At 39.2% G+C, this 21,979-nt stretch overlaps 2 pseudogenes; both read right to left on the reverse strand.

The window, feature by feature from the left end:
• Positions 1-2,016: 2,016 nt before the first annotated feature.
• Positions 2,017-5,579, reverse strand: LOC114732404 (polyphenol oxidase, chloroplastic-like; annotated as a pseudogene).
• Positions 5,580-10,585: 5,006 nt separating this feature from the next.
• On the reverse strand, positions 10,586-15,198 carry LOC114732405 (polyphenol oxidase, chloroplastic-like; annotated as a pseudogene).
• Positions 15,199-21,979: the final 6,781 nt, after the last annotated feature.

The raw sequence follows: 21,979 nt of genomic DNA on the forward strand, positions 1-21,979 counted from the left end.
ATCTCTCTTAAAGGAAACAAAATTAGTAACCAAATTAATGACATAAAAGCGAAGTGATTACAGAATTAGTAATTGAACTAGTGACTTATGCTCAAAAAGTTCTTAATCTTTGATTAAGATAACAATAAGCTGTAAAGTCTTGAAATCATATTAATGCCATCACCTGTTTTGGATTCACCAATTCCTTTGCTGTTCAAATCTGAGTTTATGGGCATTGAGAGATTGATTCTCAGCAGCGACTATGTACAGCAAGCAAGTCGAATGCCACATGCACTTCCAGAGAGATAAGCTCGTAATCTTATCGGCGACAGTAGAAGCGACGATCAAAACAAAAATCTGCAAATGAATCTTAAATAAACACAATGAATCAATAAAAACACATCGACAAAGGATAGAAGTTCTTAGATTGAGGAAAATCTGAAATTACCAAGTAGAAATTGGAAATCGTAGTACAGAGAGAGAGCTGATGGTCGGATTTGGTGCTGTAAAATTGAGGGTTCGCGTGGGTTCGTGTGGTTGGAGTAGGTGTTGGAGAATTGAGGGCTCGCGTGGGTTCGTGTGGTCCGATTAGGTGTTGGAGAACTGAGGGCTCACGTGGTTGGTAAAGGGGCTCGCGATCGGCAGGGGTATTTTCAAAAATTTGATAAGGGTATTTTTGGAAAACAGGTGCTATTTTTTAACCATTAACTAATCTAACTAACTTCCTTAATCTCTCCAAATTAGTCAACTGGGTCTTATAATTAGAACCGGAGGTAGTAATACCCAATTCGTTGGATCAGATAATATGAGATTTAAATATATTTAATTGATGAGATGTGAATAATACCTTAATTAAGATTTAAGTATATTGAATTAAATAGGAAATATTATAATTAAATGGGATTTCAGTTGGAGGCTCAAATGATAAAAAAAATTAATAATTAATTTTGGATTGTCTTAATTGAGATTTTAATATATTGAATTAAATGTAAGTATTGTCCTATTTCAAATCTAATCAAATATATCAGTCGGTGCGCTGTAAGAGGGAGAAATTTCTAGTTCAAACCTTAAAACATGTAATAATTTTCTTATTCTTGTGCTTGTGGGGCAGACCTTCTCCTTCTCCGGCCTCTTCACAACTCAAATATTTGGGACTCGAGAGGAAGAATATATATTTGGGGTACATATGATACGCAAATGTGCATAGTTGTGCAATCTCTGCACCTAGAGTTGTTGGCTGTATAAGTTGTTTAGATCTTCCACCATAAATTATGAAAAAACGTAAGTAGTAAATTATAATAAGTCGACGTCAAAATTAAATTTAAAACGTAATTGTGAAATCCTACAGCTAGACTAGGCACGTTATCTATCTAACATTTGATGGGATATATATATATATATATATATATTGAACAATTCAACTTTTTAATTTTACTTGGGTCGTTACAGAAGTTCTTCTCGGTAATACTTTTCTTTTATTTAGAAAAACATAAGGTCGTTTACTATATAGGAACAAATTAAACACTTGACATATCAGCACACCAAGATGTAGTAGAAGAAACACATACATACATACACATATAAAATTACATACTCCTGTGGTCGTATTTATAGCGTAGAGAGAGAAAACTTTTTTTGGTCCTATTTATAGGACACTGAGAGAAATGTTTGTATAAATGTATAATTTTACCCATCATTTATTATTATGTTGACTTTGTTTACATGAGGTATAATGTATATTAAATAGGAATAAAGTTGAAAAGTTATTAAATTTTAAATGAGAGTTAATGAAGTTTAAGATTTTCCTTAGTCTGTATGAAATATACTAGAAGTGCCTTATAAATAGGATTAGAGGAGTATATTATATTATCACTGACTGGTGCATAATCAGGATATTATTCATGATCATAACATCAAATATTAACACATGACTACCCCACATAACTAGAATTACTCCTCCACGAACGTACTGTGCATAGTACAAGGACCATATATAGAATGTCACAGACTTAACTAATATTATTACGTAGCTTAATTTCATGCATCTATATACTCAATCTTGATACCTTCAACGATGATTCGTCCCTTCCCAGCCTGAGGCACAAGAGTGACACCCACGCGCTCTTTATTATCAGCACCCAAATCCTCCAGTAACTCGGTAATCCCAAGTCTCAGATTATTCTTCATGGTCTGCCTCTTGTGAAAATGTCGCACGCTCACAAAACTCCCCGCCCACTCAGTAGTCGTGGGCCCACCGTCCCCGCTGAATTCGCCTTCGCGGTGCACGTACACATCAAACTTCACCGGTGAATCGCTCGTAGAAAACTCAATCCCTTCAATCACTAACACCTCCTCCGTCGCTTCCTTCTCCTTCTTACTCCTTCCCTTCTTCTCTCTTTCCACAGTAATACTCACAGCGAGCGCAAAGCAGAGGGAACTGTACCTTGGCGCCATCGAATTTTTTCCCTTGACTTTTCAAGAACTTTCTCCTGGAAGGTGTAGGCGTGGCATCTTTCCACGGGATTCCAACATGCTGGTACGTGTAGCCTAGCTTTGTGGTGTCGAGGCAATCCTCAATTTTGACGCGTACGAGGTCCTTGTTCTCGTCGTAGAATAAGAACCCAGATTCCAACCAATCTGAGTCTCTGATGTCCCGTCTATATCCACCCGGCAGAGTCTTCCAGATCTCCCACATTCGATCGACGTTGGCATGATGGGAATAGAAGATGGGGTCTCTCGCGGCGGAATACAAGTTTCCCATGTTCTCACTGTTTGGCTGGCAGTCATCACCAGTCCAATCATGCACCGTGTTGTGAGGAACCTGCTCTATTTTTCCGGGCTCGCCGGAAACCTTTCCAAAGAATAGGGAAGGCTTGTTCGCCCCGCTCACCATTTGTTTGTACATTGTTTTGAGATTTGCATCCACTTGATCATACCAGCTTCTCTGTTTGAGATCTGCATCCGCTTGATCATACCAGCTTCTCTGTGTAAAACCAAAAGAAATTGATGCATTGGTTGTAAATTTGTGAAATCAATGATAGTAAAAAGTTCAAATGAAAAACAAGCAGTTCCCCCCCCCCCAAAAAAACAACAACAACAAACTTAAAAAATTCTAAAAATTGTAGCTATGGGAATTGAATGTAATAGTTCTACTCTAAATCACAATAAAACTTATACTTGGCTTTCGGAGTGACAAACTCAATTATTTTTATATATTTTGGTATCTTTTATATGAGTTTTGTCAACTTAATTGGTCCCTTTTTGCCTTAATTGATTTAATTTATTTTATTTTGAATTATTATTTTATAGGGGCAAAATTATCATATTTTGGTTTAATTATGACTAATTGATTTTTTAGAACAATTAATGCTACCTTATCTTTGAATTTTTGCTTGCAGATTTTTGGAAGATTTTGAAGAAAAAAAAGAAAGAAAAAAAATAAATAAAAAAGAAAAAAAATAATAAAATAATAAAAGGGGGAGCAAAACGCTGCGTTTGCTCCACCCCTAATATCCAATAATCACCTTCGGCTTGGGGGAAACCGAAGAGCTAGGCGGCGGCAACGAAAACAAAGGCCGAACGAAAACTCACACACGAGCGGAGGCACGAACAGAGCAGGACGAAAGCGGCGTGAAACACAGAGACCAGCGACGGCGGAGAAGAGAGGGAGAACACGAGAATCATCATCATCGGCGATTTCACCTTCCTCTTCTCGGCGTCAACAGAACCAGATCAGCGAACAGAACGAGACGCAGCAAAACCAGCAGGCTCGACGGCGTCGTCTGCTTCTTCTTCACTGCTGCCAGCAACGAAGAAGAAAGAAATCCTCCACTGTTCCATCGGGCTTCATGGCAAACCGTAACAGAGCTCTGATTATGGCACTTTTGATGGCAAACCGTGGCTAGCTTCACAATTCTCTAATTCAACAATAATGGCAGGAGCTTAGATCATCAAAGGGGAGTTTTAGTTGCTTTAATTTCCTACTCAATAATTGTTTAACAATTCCTAGGTCTTAGGATAGTTTTTCTGATTATTGGGATAATTTTATTGCTTAATCTGATTATATTTGGAGATTATTGTGACTGAATTATTGCTTAGCATTTGACATTGGGCTGTTTATAGCTTTGATTTTAATTATAATGTTGTGGTTATGACATTTGTATTGATTTTGGAGTTAATATATTGTGATTTTCTAAGGTGGCTTGGAATTTTGGATCATATTGTCTCTTGCTAGCTTTAATTCTGTTATTTTGGATTTAAGAATTCTAATTAAGTATTGGTTTTTAGCATCCTTAATCCCATTTTACTATTCTGGTTGCAGTTAGTAAGTTGGGATTTTAGGAAAATATTTTGTGGCAACTCGAGGTGGCTCGGTTGTTGGATTAAAAACTTAATTATAATTCTTAATTCACTGTTTTAACTCCCACATCTTTTAGAGTGATGATTGCCTGCGTTGTTGAATTGAAGGATTGATTTTTATCAGTGTTATTCGTGTGTTCATTTTCATTTCTTTTATCTTCATTTATTTCAATCATTTCTATATATATAAAAAAAAGAAGGTTTTTTAATTTCAATTTAATTCAAGGCATTTAATTAGCAATTTTTCAAAATCAAATTAAAAATCCTTTTTATAATTTAGGTTACTTGCATTTATTTACTAGGGTTTAATTTCGTTTTCGGCTCCTCAAAGTGAATACGACCCGGATTGTGCACTATATTGCATTAATTCAGTTAATTTTTGGAGTAACCCCAAAGCGACAATTAAGGGCAGTTAACTTCACGGAGACATGGAAGTTAAGATCCACAAGTGTTGGCGGTTGATGATCGGGGTTTCTGAGAGAGTCGTAAAGTGGCGAGTAAGGATCCGTATACATTTCCGGAATCACCATGCCTGCTGGTGAATCCCAGTTCCAAAATGGTAGAGCAAAACTAGGGTCATCGATCAAGCTGGACAATATTTTCTCATAGAAGTAGAGGTACCAACGATGGAAGGGAAAGAAGAGCCAAGAACCATGGACTTGAATGTCCAAATCAGGAAACCCTACTTCCTGATAAGCACCGTCACAGTAAGCACAGTGAACGTTTGCTTGTTGAGTGAAGTTACGAGGATCGTCCGGTGGGAGCGCTTTCATGCGACGAACAGCTTCTTCGTATTTCTCTTTATAGCCTTCATCAACTAAATGAGCAGCTGTTCTGATCTTAATCTTATCGAATAGTGATGGAAATTCGAAGTCTTTTATGTATGGCGAGGGTGGGGGGCAACAATTGGTTGGTTTAGCACATTTGGGGAGGTTCGGCCGTCGACAATCTGCGATGTCCGGCGGGAGGGTCGGTTTGGCGAAGGCAAACGGGTCATTGTGGTGAAGAGAACCGCAAAGGCCTCCTAACCCTAACAGGAGGTTTCTTCTGGCAAGGTCAGGGACTAGTACTTGGTGGTGGGTTTTAGGGTTTTTTGAGTCGAAGTCATCATCATCCTTTATGGCTTCGCATGCCACTGATCTGGAGGCGCGGTTTGGAATCCTTACTAATTTGATGGCTTTGGGGTTGTTGTTTCTGAAGGAGGGACGAGCAGAGACAAGTGAAGGGTATAGAGAAGCCATGAATATCCCAGGAATTTTCTTGCTTGCAATTGTGTACTGTGCCTGAACGGAATCTGATCAGACTTTAATAATGAAGGGACAACATCTAGTTCGTTGTCAAAAAATATTTACATTTTAAGTTCTGGCAAAGAAGGGACCAAAGGTCACGTGCAATAGTTGTCTGTACCAATAATTAACAAAATATATTCTTGGGACCAAATAGGAGATATTAACACTTGCATCCGCCTTTTTCACATTGTCTTGAGTAAATTTTCCTATGATCAAACTTAAAAATTCTTCAATTTTTGTCCCCATACTAAATGATTACGGGTCTCGTGAATAGCGTGGAGATTGAGACAGGCAACTTGATGAGAATTTCATATTGTGAGCATCAAATACTAATAATAATTTTACGTAAATTAATATAATGAAATCAATTAAAATTATTTATTTCTTATAAAATATCATAATTGGTTTCGATAAAAGTCATTAGTTATAGGAATTTGGTTAATTAGCTCAGAATTTTTGTAAGTTAGTAACACTATGTGAAAAATTAATATTTTAAACAAAATATGTATATAATGAACTATGTTAGAAATAATCCTTATAATAAGTGCCAGAAATAGTAGCGTATTGATATTTGCATGCCGATATAGAAACCCTGATGTAACCTGATGACAACTTGGGCTTTTTTCTTTTCTTTTTTATTTTTGGGGCTCTGGCACATACATCTGTTGAGGCTCTTGCATATTCTGACTTTTTTTTTTTTATCTAAATATATATTCCCTTTTCAGCTAAATATATATATGGAGAGGGAGAGAGATATAGATATTCTACCCAAACAATTTATATTGAGAAGGAAAAACTAAGAAAATAAAATATGAATGAAATAACTCCAATTTTGATAACAATTTATCTTACGCTCTTTGAAGTATCCGAGAAAACATGTTTTGCTATTATGACATGGATGCTAAACACATGAACAACAATTCTTCTTTCCTCTTTGCTACGATCAAAGGTTGTTTAATTCGCTTGGTCAATGAAATCATAGGTACATAGTTGGTCAACATATCTGTACACACTACAAAAAAATTGACTTTCAGCGGTGACTTTTGTCGCCGCTGAAAGTACAAAAGTCGCCGCCAAAAGTTTTTTGCGGCGACAAGTCGCCGCTGAAAAGTCGTTGCCGTAGCAGCTGTGGCTGAAAACTTTCAGTGGCGACTAAAAAGGTCGCCGCTAAAAGATACTTTCAGCGGCGACTTTTAGAAGTTTCGACGGCGACATTGAAAACACTTTCAGCGGCGACATTTGTCGCCGCCCAAAAGTCTTTCAGCGGCGACAAAAAAGTCGCCGCAGAAAACACTTTCGGCGGCGACACTCTTGTCGCCGCTGAAAGACTTTTTGGCGGCGACAAATGTCGCCGCCGAAAGTGTTTTCTGCGGCGACTTTTTTGTCGCCGCTGAAAGTAATGTCTAAAAAGAATTAGCTTTACCAATGCCACGTCATCGCCGTCGGTGCCACGTCATCATCTCCGGCCGCCCACGTCATCACCGTCGACCTCCATGTCATCGCCATCGGCGGCCACATCATAACCGCCGACCGCCACATCATCACTAGCCACCTCCACGTCATTGCCACATCACTCCTCCTCGCCACGTCATCGTCCAAATATTTTCACCTTAAATGTGTCTTCTTCCAGGTTCGAACTCGTGACCGCCTCCTTTCGTGTCCAACCTTCTTGCCGCTGAGCCAGATTGAATTTGTTTATTAATATTGTAAAATAAAATATATATTATTATATTATACTTTCAGCGGCGACAAAAAAAGTCGCCGCTGAAAGTCCACTTTCGGCGGCGACAAAAAAAGTCGCCGCTGAAAGTCTTGGTTTCAATGGCGAACTTTCAGCGGCGACCAAAAAAGTCGCCGCTGAAAGTCCACTTTCGGCGGCGACAAAAAAAGTCGCCGCTGAAGGTCCCCTTTCGACGGCGACAAAAAAAGTCGCCGCTGAAAGTCTTGGTTTCAATGGCGAACTTTCGGCGGCGACAAAAAAGTCGCCGCTGAAGGTCCACTTTCAGCGGCGACACTTTTGTCGCCGCTGAAAGTCTTGGTTTCAATGGCGAACTTTCAGCGGCGACTAAAAATGTCGCCGCTGAAAGTCCACTTTCGGCGGCGACTAAAAATGTCGCCGCTGAAAGTCCACTTTCGGCGGCGACAAAAAAAGTCGCCGCTGAAGGTCCACTTTCAGCGGCGACACTTTTGTCGCCGCTGAAAGTCTTAGTTTCAGCGGCGACTTTTTGGTGTCGCCGCTGAAAGTGGACCTTCAGCGGCGACTTTTTTTGTCGCCGCCGAAAGTCGTCGCCTAAAGTCTGTTTTTTTGTAGTGACACTACATCCTATGGTTGATAAAAGAATTAGATAACTAACTTCAAGATATTTAAAAGTTAATTAAATTGGTTATTTATAATAAATGTGTCTTGCCTTTCTTAAATTATTATATTTAATCGTGTGTATTAAAACTATCCTCTAGTAGGACTAAGAACTTATTACAATAAATAGAGATATTTTGAAGAAATAATATACATTTAAAAACAAAGTGGATTGAAATATATTTAAAACTAATTAAATTCAATTCTCTAACTAATTTTTATATGAAACGTAGGAGGTATTTTTCTGCTCTTTAATATAAAACCTATTTACCTAGTTTGATTATATTAGAAAAATTAGATAAGTTGGTTAATTATAAGAAATATGACATGTTTTTCCTAAAACATCATAACCATCTTTCTTAATATCTTTGCTCCCTCACTTACTTAACTATGGTTGAGAGAGTATCTATAGGAATAATTTAGAAAAAATTGATAAATATGAGAAATAAGTTTTATATTTAGGACCAAAATTAACTTAACAATTAGGCCCTATATTAAGGACTGAAGGAGTACTATATTATATGAAAATCCTTCACAATTACATCATCACTAGATAGCTAGCTGTGACTCAGCGCATATCCAACGGTTTTATAGTTTTTTTTTCCGGTGTCTTTCATAAATTTTTATTGTCCTTAATTAATTCCAATTCTTAATTGCAACAGCAAGAAAAATTTAAAATAGAATAATGGGATGAGCGGATTGCTTCTGAAAAAGTTCTCTTTTGAACAAAACTTCTGAAAAAGTTAGAACCACAAACATTTGCAAGCACCTAATTTGTCGTACTATATATAAATCCTATATAAGATAACAATTAATACATATTACTATCTCTAATCTTTAATATAATAGCTAGTTTGACTTTTATTTTGGTCCTATTTATAAGATCTTAATCTACTTTGTTTCTTATATTTATTCATTTTTTTAGAGTAGTCCCTATAATAGTTGTACATATTAAAGTTTTAGTCAATACACATTATTAGTAAGGGTAATTTACAGAAGACAAAACATATTTATTATAGATAAGTAACTTAACTAATTTTTTTAATTTTTTAAAATTAGTCAGCTAGGTTTTATAATAAGGACCAACAATTATATATGTACATAAACATTTCGTTAACCGTACCATTTTCATTTAAATTCATGGAATATATATATAATTTTGGGTTATTATTAAACTGATTTTTATATATTTCTGAAAATGTATGAATGAGGATAATACCTTCATAAATGAACTTCATCTTAGATTGGCAAAACTATAACTAGTTAGAAACCGACAATATGTGAGGAAACAGTAGTATAACTTATAAAAGGAAACAAATTAAAGAGAGAACAATAATGTCGATTATATGCTTTCATTGCCCCCTAGATTTCTTTTTAATATAATTCTTTTAGTAATAATTGATAGATATATATACTTAGGCATATGATCTTTGTAAATTAAACTCTAATTAAGAACTTATCTATGCATGTTTGGATCGGAATAACTCTTTTATCATTGTCTGTAAGCTGAAGAGTGATAGATAATTTTGAATAGTCATTCATATATTTGTAAATTATTACCATCGGTTTAGATAACTAATTTTGTGATATTACAGAAATTTTGTTTAAGTTAGTTATTTGTCACAAATGTTTGTTGGCATCCCTAATTTATCATCTTAATCATGAGTATTGAATGATTGGAATTATCTTTTGGTAGAAATATTTTATAATCAATAGGGATATTTTAGGAAAAGATGAAAGACAAAAGTGGATTGAAATATTATATTTTGAATCAAATTCAACTCCTAATTAGCTTTTATATTAATAACCAGAGGTTGTATGTATAATGTAGTATTTTATTGTTCACTATCTCCTCAAATGACATCGTACAATCTTCTTTTTCATAATCGGCATCGACTTATAGATATGATGATAATCGTGCATTCTATGATAGGCTACTCATGGAGCTTTTTTTATTTTTTTTGGCCCCCCTGTCCTAGCTTGTTTCCAATCTGTCCCTTGGTGGGATTCATAAAATTGGTTAGATATAAATAAATTGGTTCCAATTTGTGGGGTTATTAAATTACAAAAAAATACTTTATTCTGTTCTAAATATGAGGTTGATCTGAGGATCATGGTCCTAATTAATGTCATAACAACTGTTGCCTCCCATACTAATTTTTCTTTTATGTTATTCTTTTATTTGTTGAGGAATTTTCACCTCTACACATTGAATTTTAATAATTCAATGACAATGTTGTTCTTTAAAAGTGCCATAAATTCTCTGTATATTGATTAAAATAATATGTCGGACCCACTGTATATGATTTGTACTCCATATGCATTATATAAGACGAATAGAAAGCTTTCTTATAGTAGCATATATATTGGTCAGAGTATAGATAAGATGAGATAACGTTGCACTCCGATTCGCTCATTCCCTTCCCCTCATGACCCGCTCATAAAAGATCTCAGGTCTCATCTTGCGAGAACATAACAAATTATACATCTTGAAGTTTAGTGATTTCAGCTGCAAAAAATTAAGGTAGCCAAAATAAACAACTGATGAAGAAAACGACTCGGAGCCGCCATGAAAGTTCATCAAATTAACTTCTGAGAAATCTCAGTCTTCAATAAGTTCAATCTTGATGCCTCTGATTGTGACTCGCCCTTTCCCATACCTCGGAACCAAAGTCATACGAACACTATCATCGTCCTCGCCTTCTAAATCCTCCACAAATCACTTAACCCCAACCTTAAATATGTAATAATCTTCTTGTTCTTGTGCTTGTGCGTGTGAGGCACGCTCACGAAACTTCCTGCGAACTCTGAGTTATCTGCTCTTATAACCTTATCATCTTCATCATCAACAAACACATCAAACTTCACTGCTTCATTTCTCTCAAACTCAATCCCTTCAATCACCAACACCTCCTCCTTCTCTTCCTTCTCCTTCTTGCCCCTCCCGTTCTTAGGCCTCTTCACATCTGTGCGCACTGTAGACTCCAGAACCACAGGGAACTTGACAGATTTTGAAGAAGTCTCAGCAGCTTGTGCAGCTCCAACACCAAAAAGTTGACGAACTAGGGCTGCCTTTTGAGCTCTCGAAGACCTGCGACGACGTGTGGGCTTAGATTTCAGCCATGGAAGGAAGTTCGACTTCTTAATAGACGGGTACGAGGTTCTTGTTCTCGTCGTAGAAGAGGAAGCCGGAGTTCAACCAATCTGGGTCGGAGATGTCTCTCCTCTTGCCTCGTAAGGTTTTCCATGTGCTCCATTCATAAGTGGACCGGACCGTGAGGGATGTTCTCGATCAAGCCTGCGCCGGGTTCCGGGACGTCTCTGGCTCGGTAGGCACTTCCGAAGAATAGTCTGTACAGTAAAATAAAGATAAGCATGAGAGATATGAAAACTATAGTATATAGGAAAGAGAAGAAAGACCTTTCGTATATGCCAAACAAGGGCGCTGAAAATCAAAACCATGGGATGGAGAAGTGGGCCTATGTATTTAGAAGGGAACTGTAATTTTTAAAGCATTCATTTCAAGCCTTCGATATAGTGACCCGCCATACTTTTTAGAGTATTATTTATTCGATTAGTGGGCACAGTAGTATTTTGTCCTATATGAACCGATTTATTATTCCAATAAGAGGGCAATATTGATAACTAAATGTATTAAGAGAAGAGTTAGTATATAAAACATTAATACATTTAAGTGATTTTTGGTGTTAAATGGCCAAAAATATATTTTCTAAAGTTAAGAGACTAAGTTAAAACTTTGTAAAGTTAAAGGAACAAATGCATATTTTAACCAAAAGATTATATTAATAATACATGCATTGTTATCATTGAAAAAGGTTTTCCAAAATTTAAATTACTTAAATCTTATTTGTGATCAACTTTACTTAACATATTACATGACTGCTGAATGGATTAAGCTTATTTTTTATTGAGTATAAATGATTAAAATTGATGAATTATACTTATACTAGGTCGGTCCCAACAATTTCACCTAATATAATAAGACCTTGGGATTCCCTAGCAAGGCCATGATACTAAGGGCAAAGCCTTCAGGGTAGCGAGAACCCCAAACAAAATGGTTTATACCAGTTACGTTCATTTGAGTTGACTACTTATTTTCAAAATATCCTCTATTTAACATTTTTATTAAATGTAAAAATATATTTAGCATGATTGAAGTATTTTTATCTAAAAAATAAATAAATTGGACTAAGCTCAACCAGATAGATCCGGCGGGCCACAGGTGGTTAGGTCCGGTGGGGACACCGGAGCGGCAAAGGCAACAGGGTTGGCGGCAGTGGCACAAAGTCCTCCAAGGGCAAGCACAACACTTCTCCGATTAGCTAGCACACGAGGTAGTTGTTGATCTTCTGGGGAGATAATTTTAGGGTTTTCAGAGTCCTTATGCATGGCTTTGCATGAGAATTTGGAAACATGATAGCGTTTTGCTTTGATATTTCGGGAGGGCCGTGGATGAGAGAATGGAGACAAGGAAGAAGTAGAAGAAGAGGCATTAATGGAGGACCAAAGGGAAATTAAAGAGATGATGATGAGATGGAGGCCATGTTTTGTTCAGTTGTTTGAGATGATAAGTGGAACCGAAGGCGCGCTTTTATAATGAGATTGTGAAGACCAGTTCAAATTTAAAAATTAAATGTGTGTACTCTAAATATTGGTCAGACTAAAGATAAGGTGAATAGAAACCTTTCCTATAATAATATATTAGTCAGCCGGAGCATAGATAAGATCAGACAAGGCTGTGTGAGGGTGAGGATTCCCTCATTCCCTTCCCCTCATGACCTTTTGATAAAAGATCTCACGTGCCATTTTATGTGGACATAAATATTTTAAAAAATTTAAAAAATATATACCTCTTCACGTTAAATCAAGAATTACTATAAAAATATTGTGTTGCTTTTCAATTGTAGTCAACTACTATTAAAGTATAGTAAATAAGATTGATTTGAAGTTTTAAAATTTCAAATATAATTTTTTTTGGGGATTTTGCCTAAAAATTATAATTCCTTTGGTCTAGATGTTGATTAGGAGAAAATCGTGTTATAAGATATAAAACATTGTCAGGATAATTAATGTAATTTTTTTTTCATTTTTGCCCATATTAAATACATGAGAGAGCAGAGAAAGATGGAAAAAATAAAAATATAACATTAAAAAACAATTTTTTGATTTTTTTTTCAGAAGTAAAATAAAAAACTTCATTATTTTAGTACATATTTAATGATTAAATTTTCATGTGAGAAAAGTTAACGACAAGGAGTACATCTTGAAGTTGAATGATACAAGGTAGGGAAAATAAACAACTGATGCAAAAAAAACCAATGGGAGCCGCCATGAAGGACCACTAGATTAACTTCCGAGCAATCTGAGTCTGCAACCAGTTCAATCTTATTACGCACGCTTAATGAGACATGACAATAAGCTAGAAATACACCATTAATTTCATTCATTTATATACTCAATTCTGATACGTTCAGTGGTAATTCCCTTCCCAGCCTGAGGCACAAGAGTGACACCCACGCCCTTGTCATCATTAGCCCCCAAATCCTCAATAACTCTGTAATCCCAAGTCTCAGATTAGTCTTCATGGTCAGCCTCTTGTGATGATGTGGCACGCTCACAAAGCTTCCCGCCAACTCAGTAGTCAGGGGCCCACCGCCCCCGCTGAATTCACCTTCGCGGTGCACGTACACATCAAACTTCACTGGCGAATCCCTCACAGAAAACTCAATCCCTTCAATCACTAACACTTCCTCTGTCATTTCCTTCTCCTCCTTACTCCTTCCCTTCTTCTCTCTTTCCACAATAATATGCACCTGCGAGCGTAAAACCATAGGGAAATTTACCTTGCCTTCATCGAATTTTTTCCCCAGTTCTCCCAAGAACTTGCTCCTAGAACGTCTGGGCTTGGCCTCTTTCCATGGGATTTCAATATCGCGGTACGTGTAGCCAAGCTTTCTGGTGTCGAGGCAATCCTTGATTTTGATGCCTACGAGGTCCTTGTTCTCGTCATAATAAGAACCCAGATTCCAACCAATCTGGGTCTCTGATGTCCTGTCTTTTTCCGCCCGGCAGAGTCTTCCAGATCTTCCACATTCGATCGACATTGGCATGATGGGAATAGAAGATGGGTTCTCTTGCCGCGGAATACAAGCTTCCCATGTCCTCACCATTGGGCTGGTAGTTATCACCGGTCCAATTATGCATCGTGTTGTGAGGAATGAGCTCTATGGTGCTGGCTCCATTATTGGGATCGCTCTGTCCTGCCCGGTAAGCCGCACCAAAGAATCGGGAAGGACGTTTCCCAACGCTCACCATTTGTTTGCACATTGTTTTGAGATTTTCATTCACTTGATCATCCCAACTTCTCTGTGCAAATATAAAAAGATTGATGCATGCATGGGCTGTAAATTTCTGAAATTAAAAGAATAAAACTCATACTTGCCATTCGTAGCCATTGAAATGAAGATCCACAGGTGTTGGCGGTTGATGATTGGCATTTTTGAGTCATCATGCCTGCTGGTGCATCCAAGTTCCAAAATGGTAGAGCAAAATTAGGGTCATCGATCAAGCTGGACAATATTCTCTCGTGGAAACATAGGAACCAACGATGGAAGGGAAAGAAGAGCCAAGAACCATGGACTTGGAGGTCCAAATCGGGAAACCCTACTTGGTGATAAGCACCATCACAGTAAGCACAATGAACGTTTGCTTGTTGAATAAAGTTACGAGGATCGTCCGGTGGGAGCGCTTTCATGCGACGATCAGCTTCTTCGTATTTCTCTTTATAGCCTTCATCAACTAAATGAGCAGCTGTTCTGATCTTAATCTTATCGAATAGTGATGGAAATTTGAAGTCTTTTATGTATGGGGACGGTGGCGGGCAACAATTGGTCACCGCAGCACAGTTGGGGAGCTCTGGCGATCGGCACTCTGCGAGGTCCGGTGGCACGATCGGGTCGGCCAAGGCAAACGGGTCATTGTGGTGAAGAGAACTATAAAGACTTCCTAGACCTAGGAGGAGGTTTCTTCTGGCAAGTTGAGGGACTAGTTGGTGGTGGGTTTGTGGGTTTTTTTTGGTTTGAAGTCACCATCCTGCTCTGTGGCTTTGCATGCCACTGATCTGAAGGCATAGTTTGGAATCCATACTAATTTGAAGGGAAGAGCAGAAAGAAGGGGAGGGTGTAGAGAAGCCATGAATATCTCTCAGGAGCTTTCTTGCAATTGTTTGTTCTTCAAAGGAAACCTATGAAACTAAATATTCATGGCCGATCCACTTTCTGTATCATCAACTTATTGACTTAGCTTCTTTGGTTAGGTCAATGAAACTTCTACTTTTAAAACTACGTTCTTCCCCATAATTAAATAACAGCCGTAATTTTTATAATCTATTTAGTTAAAATTTAATGCAAGTAATCAACTCAAATTAAAGTAACTTGGGGAGTTTTTGGTGGGTTGGGGTTCTCACTACCTCGAAGGTGTCATGCACAAGGGTCCAGACGACCCAACATGAGTGCAGGGTCCATCTGGGGCCCATGGCCCAATGAGCATACAAGAATCTAGAAGGAAGAGTCAGAGAGCACGACGTAAGACTTGGAAGCTGAGAGAATTGGAGGATTCTGCATAAGAAGACAAATACGGTTACAAGTGGGGGGTGTGATTAGCATTTTGGGAATCTCTTCGTCTCTGTGGCTCTCTTTCTCTCTCCGGCTCTCTCTCCATCCTGCATTTCCGTTCTGTATTTGTTATCATTCTCTTATATTTCTTGCATTGTTTCTTGATTAATATCGATAGAATGATCATGGCTGAGATGTATGTGGAGCTCAAATATTAATAGAAGTTTTATCTTCTGCTCTTCGAATACTTCTTGCGATCATAACAGTTGGTGCTCTCGTTGAGAGGGTCCGAAATGGCAGATAACACACGGATAAAGGAATTGCAAGCTGAACAAAAGAGAACCAATGAGTTTATTGATGAAGCTCGCGGTAGATTTAATAAGCTCGAAGACATGATGGAAGCATTGATGACCCGAATGGATATAATGAGCCAGAGGTGGGACGCTAATACTAAGGAAGAGACGAGCGATCCTGCGAAGACTAATACTTAAACGGTGTCTTACGTTCATACTACGGGGAAGCAAATTAAAGTGGACTTCCCAAGATTTGACGGGTCCGATGCATTAAACTGCATCTTCAAGGCTGAACAATATTTCAAGTACTATGAAATGACTGATGCTCAGAAGATAGTCATTGCCTCTGTCACGGGGAGGTGTTACCCTGGTTCCAGATGTTAGAAAGGACGGGAAGGGTCCCCACTTGGTACACCCTGGTCAAGGCTGTCGAAGCCCAGTACGGACCGTCGGAGTTCAATTGTGCAAGGTCACAGTTGTTCAAACTTGTGCAGCGGGGCCCCCTTGACGAGTACAATGAGAAGTTCATCTCATTGGCCAACCGGACAGAGGAGATACCGGAGTCTTCTCTTTTAGATTGCTATCTCGGGGGACTGAAACCTGAATTGAAGAAAGAAGTATTGGTGCAGAGACCACTCACAGTGCTCAAGGCAATGTCGATTGCTCGCTTATTTGCAGAAGCATCAGAGCAGAATGTGGTTACTAAAACCCGAAGCAACGCATACTATGGGGGTGGTGGATATCTGAGTAAGGGAGCTGGGGCCCATTCTAATACAGCAGCAGAATCCTTGACAAATCTGAGTGGAGGAGGAAAAACCAATCTACCGCCATTATTACCCACACCTAACCGCCCACCGATCAAGAAAATCACTCCAGCAGAAATGCAAATCCGGCGAGAGAAGGGGTTATGCTACACATGCAATGAGAAATTTTCCCCAACGCATAGATGTGCCAACAAACAATTAATGATGCTCCACAGTGAAGAAGATTCGGAAGACGTGACTGAAGAGCACGACGAGGTCCCTGTCGAGAGTACCTTCCATCATTTATCTCTCCATGCACTAAGAGGAACACAAGGGCCAGCAACTATACAGTTCAATGGATCAATATATGGCACAAATGTGCAAATCTTATTGGATGGAGGGAGTTCTGACAACTTACTACATCCGAGGATTGTGCAACACCTGCAACTACCGGTAGAACGGACTACAGAGATCCGAGTATTAGGGGGAATCGGACCAATAAAAAGAACAAACCAAGTGGTTGTTAACGTCCCTGTCAAGATCTGTGATTACACTCTCAGTATGACTATGCTGGTGCTACCCGTGGCTGGCGTGGATATGGTTATAGGAGCGGATTGGCTTGAGACTTTGGGGCCCCACGTAGCCGATTACAGTAACTCTACTGTAAAATTCCTGACCAATGGGCAATGGGTCACCTTAAAGGGGTTCCGAGGGAAACCGATGGCTCAGGCAACCTTTCATCATTTAGTACGAATCCATCAGACGGATTCTATGGCAGAATGTTTTATGGTAGAAGTAGTAGACCCTCAGTTCGTAGAAATTTCTGAAGACCTCCCATCAGACTTGGCACTCGTACTGAAATCATACAGCTCAGTCTTTCAGAAACCCAAGGGGCTGCCTCCCACTCGGGACCATGAGCATTGCATTGAATTACTACCAGGGACACAACCGGTTAACGTAAGGCTCTACCGATATCCGGTGAGTCAGAAAACAGAGATCGAGCGAATAGTAGAGGATCTCTTGAACGAAGGTTTAATACGACCCAGTAGTAGCCCATTCTCAGCGCCTGTTATCCTGGTAAAAAAGAAGGATGGAACCTGGCGTTTCTGCATTGACTACAGAGCGTTGAACGCAGTAACGGTGAAAGACGCATTCCCTATGCCTACAGTGGATGAATTGATCGACGAACTCCATGAATCTGTCTTCTACTCAAAATTGGACCAACGTTCTGGATACCATCAGATCCTTATGCGTGAATCAGAATGGGAGAAAACGGCTTTCCGTACTCACCAAGGGCTGTACGAATGGATGGTCATGCCCTTCGGCCTTACAAATGCACCGACCACATTCCAGTCCCTAATGAATTCAATTTTCCGGCCATATCTACGGTGGTTTGTTTTGATATTTTTTGATGATATTTTGATATACAACAACACGTGGGAGCTACATTTAAATCATGTTGAATTAGTCTTGGACACCCTAGCTCGACACCGGTTTTTGCAAAACTGGGCAAGTGTGCATTCGGGCGGCGTCGGATCGAATACTTGGGTCACGTAATATCTGAAAGAGGGATTGAAATGGATGAGTCCAAAGTAAAAGCCATACAAGATTGGCCTCAGCCAACTACCACTACACAACTCAAAGGCTTCCTGGGTCTAAGTGGGTATTACCGTCGTTTTATAAAGAAGTATGCTCAAATAGCTAGCCCATTAACAAAATTGTTGGGTAAGGATGCTTTTGACTGGACCAACGAAGCTCAATGTGCTTTTGAAACACTAAAGGAAGCTATTACCCAGGCCCCAGTGCTTATTCTTCCAGATTTTGCGAAACCCTTCATCTTGGAGACTGACGCATCCGGTATTGGTCTGGGCGCTGTGCTTAGCCAGGACGGTCACCCTATTGCCTTCTTCTCTAAGAAGTTGTCCCCTCAAATGCAAGCACAATCAGTTTATGTCCACGAACTTATGGCCATTACAGAAGCGATTTCAAAATTTCGTCATTATCTCTTTGGTCATTACTTCATCATTCGGATAGATCACGCCAATCTCAAGCATTTGGGGGACCAAGTCATTCAAACGCCAGAACAAGAAGCTTTTCTACCAAAACTCTTAGGGTATCAATTTGATATTGAATATAAGCCAGGACGCCACAATCAAGCAGCCGACGCTCTATCACGAGTGTCCTGTATGGCCATTACTTCTTTGGGATCCTCTTTCATGGATCGTGTGTATGAGGTAGCAAGGTCCTCGGCTCTGATTCAACAGCTCAAAGACAAGATCAAAAATGGAGTTGCAATGGATGGGGACTACCAATTGAAACAATCTGATTTGTATTAGCGTAATCGTTTGGTTATTCCCCATGACCAGCCAGATCTGATTAAGGCTATCTTAGATGAATTTCATGCCTCTGTTATTGGGGGACACGTCGGCTTCCTTCGCACTTTGCACAGAGTAGCTCGTTTATTTTTTTGGCCTAAAATGCGACAAGATATTCGCATCTATGTGCAACAATGTCGGATCTGTCAACAAGCCAAAAGCTCCCAACTTCATCCAGCGGGCTTACTACAACCCCTTCCTGTTCCAGACCGAATATGGGAGGACATTTCAATGGATTTTATCACTGGCTTACCAATAGTTAAGGGGAACTCTGTTATTCTGGTAGTAGTGGATCGCTTATCCAAGTATGGCCACTTTATTCCGTTGCCAGCGACTTTTTCTAGCACGTCGGTAGCTGAAGTTTTTGTCCAACACATCGTAAAGCTACATGGGATTCCTAAATCCATTGTCACCGACCGAGATAAGGTCTTTACGAGTACCTTTTGGCGCCACCTAATGAAACTTCAAGGTTCACAACTTCATTTTTCGACTGCTTACCATTCCCAGTCTGATGGGCAAACAGAGGCTTTGAATAAGAGTCTGGAACTATATTTACATTGCTTTGTTTCTGAACACCCTCGTCAATGGTTGGGTTATCTGCCATGGGCCGAGTTTTGGTATAATTCCTCTTTTCAGACATCGATTGGTATGGTTCCCTTCAAGGTAGTCTATGGTCGGAATCCGCCCCCGGTGCTTCGTCACTCCTATCTTGAAGATACACCGCTGGACATTCATCAACAGTTGATTCGACGAGATGACGTACTGGATACTCTGAAACAGAATTTATTGTGAGCACAGTGTCGCATGAAGTACTATGCCGATCGCAATCGCTCTGATGTGGAGTATCAAGTGGGTGATATGGTCTGGGTCAAACTCCGACCTTATAGACAACATTCCGTTGAATTGCATAAATTCCACAAGCTTGCACTCCGTTATTTTGGCCCCTTCAAAGTCCTGGAGCGCATTGGCCGTGTTGCTTACAAGCTGGATCTACCTGCTCACACCTGGATCCATCCTGTTTTCCACATTTCTGCTCTGAAGAGGTTCTATGGCGAAGTGGTCCCGCCTCCGTTTGTGCCATTACCATTATTGTCGGTTCCTGAGGGACCTTTACTGCAACCAGTGGCTGTTTTGGATTCTCGTATGGTTCAGCACCGGGACAAATGGGTCAAACAGTTTCTAGTGCAGTGGGACGGTCCAAACGAAGAATCGTGGGAGGATGCCGCTGCTTTAGAGTCCCTCTATCCTTCCCTGGACCTTGAGGACAAGGTCTCCCTTAATGGGGGGAGTGATGTCATGCACAAGGGTCCAGACGACCCAACACGAGTGCAGGGTCCATCTGGGGCCCATGGCCCAATGAGCATACAAGAATCTAGAAGGAAGAGTCAGAGAGCGCGACGTAAGACCTGGAAGTTGAGAGAATTGGAGGATTCTGCATGAGAAGACAAATACGGTTACAAGTGGGGGTGTGATTAGCATTTTGGGAATCTCTTCGTCTCTGTGGCTCTCTCTCTCTCTCTCCGGCTCTCTCTCCATCCTGTATTTCCGTTCTACATTTGTTATCATTCTCTTATATTTCTTGCATTGTTTCTTGATGAATATCGATAGAATGATCATGGCTGAGATGTATGTGGAGCTCAAATATTAATAGAAGTTTTATCTTCTGCTCTTCGAATACTTCTTGCGATCATAACAGAAGGTTTTGCCCGAACCTATTAATTATTATCAATACTCTAATTTATCAACTTTTATATCATTCATCTCATTGTGTGTTGAGTTGTAAAATCATTATAAAATTTTTTATGTATAATGAAATCGTTCTACATTTTACTCTCATTAAAAAATACGCTTAATCCATATTGGCAGCCATGTAGCACATAAAATTGATCTTAAATAATATTTATGTAATTTTAATTTTGAAAAATGACATGATCTTTTGATATAGCCTAATGTATCTATTGGAATATTAATGTCTTGTACTAGCTCTTCTCTTAATACGTTCAATTATACAATAAATTATTAGGACGGACAAGAAGTTAAATTAAATAGCGATAAAATAGAGATAATCAACTTTGCCCTCCTCTTAGAATTAGGACCAACAAAGAGTAGTAAATGCATATAGGAATCCAACTGCCCTCTAATTGAATAAATACTACCATATATAAAAAATTATGGTGGACCACTATTTGAAGGATTAAAATGAATACTTTAAAAGTTACATGACAAACTCAATTATTTTTATATATTTTGATATCTTTTATATGGGTTTTGTCAACTTAATTAGTCCTTTTTTACCTTAATTGATTTAATTTATTTTATTTTGAATTATTATTTTATAGGGGCAAAATTATCATATTTTGGTTTAATTGCGACTAATTGATTTTTGAGGACAATTAATGCTACCTTATCTATGAATTTTTGCTTGCAGATTTTTGAAAGATTTTGCAAATAAAAAAATAAAAATAAAAAAAAAAGGAAAAAAAATAAAATAATAAAATAATAAAAGGGGGAGCACAACGCTGCGTTTGCTCCACCCCTAATATCCAATAATCACCTTCGGCTTGGGGAAAAACCGAAGATCTGGGCGGCGGCAACAAAAAAAGAAGACGCCGAACGAAAAACACACACACGCTGAGGCGAAGACGCAAGCGGCACCAGCGGAAAAACAAAAAGGTCGAACGAAAAACGCACACACACACGGAGGCGCGGCGGGAACAGAGAGACGAACAGAGCAGGACGGCAGCTGAGACGCACACACGAAGAAGACGGAAGCGCAAGGGGGAACTGACGGCAAAAACCAGCTTGACGGCGCTGGAACACGAGACACCGAGAGCTGAGGTGCGGCGGAAGCGGAACGCAAGGTGGAGACGCTGAATGAGCTTGGAGGCGGAAGCGGAACAGAGGAGGCGGCACATGCGACGCTGAACGAGCTGGGGCGGTGAGCGACACAC

Source organism: Neltuma alba, unplaced genomic scaffold (assembly GCF_004799145.2).
Source record: "Neltuma alba isolate B1F8T4 unplaced genomic scaffold, ASM479914v2 tig00012910_pilon, whole genome shotgun sequence".
Taxonomy (NCBI): domain Eukaryota; kingdom Viridiplantae; phylum Streptophyta; class Magnoliopsida; order Fabales; family Fabaceae; genus Neltuma; species Neltuma alba.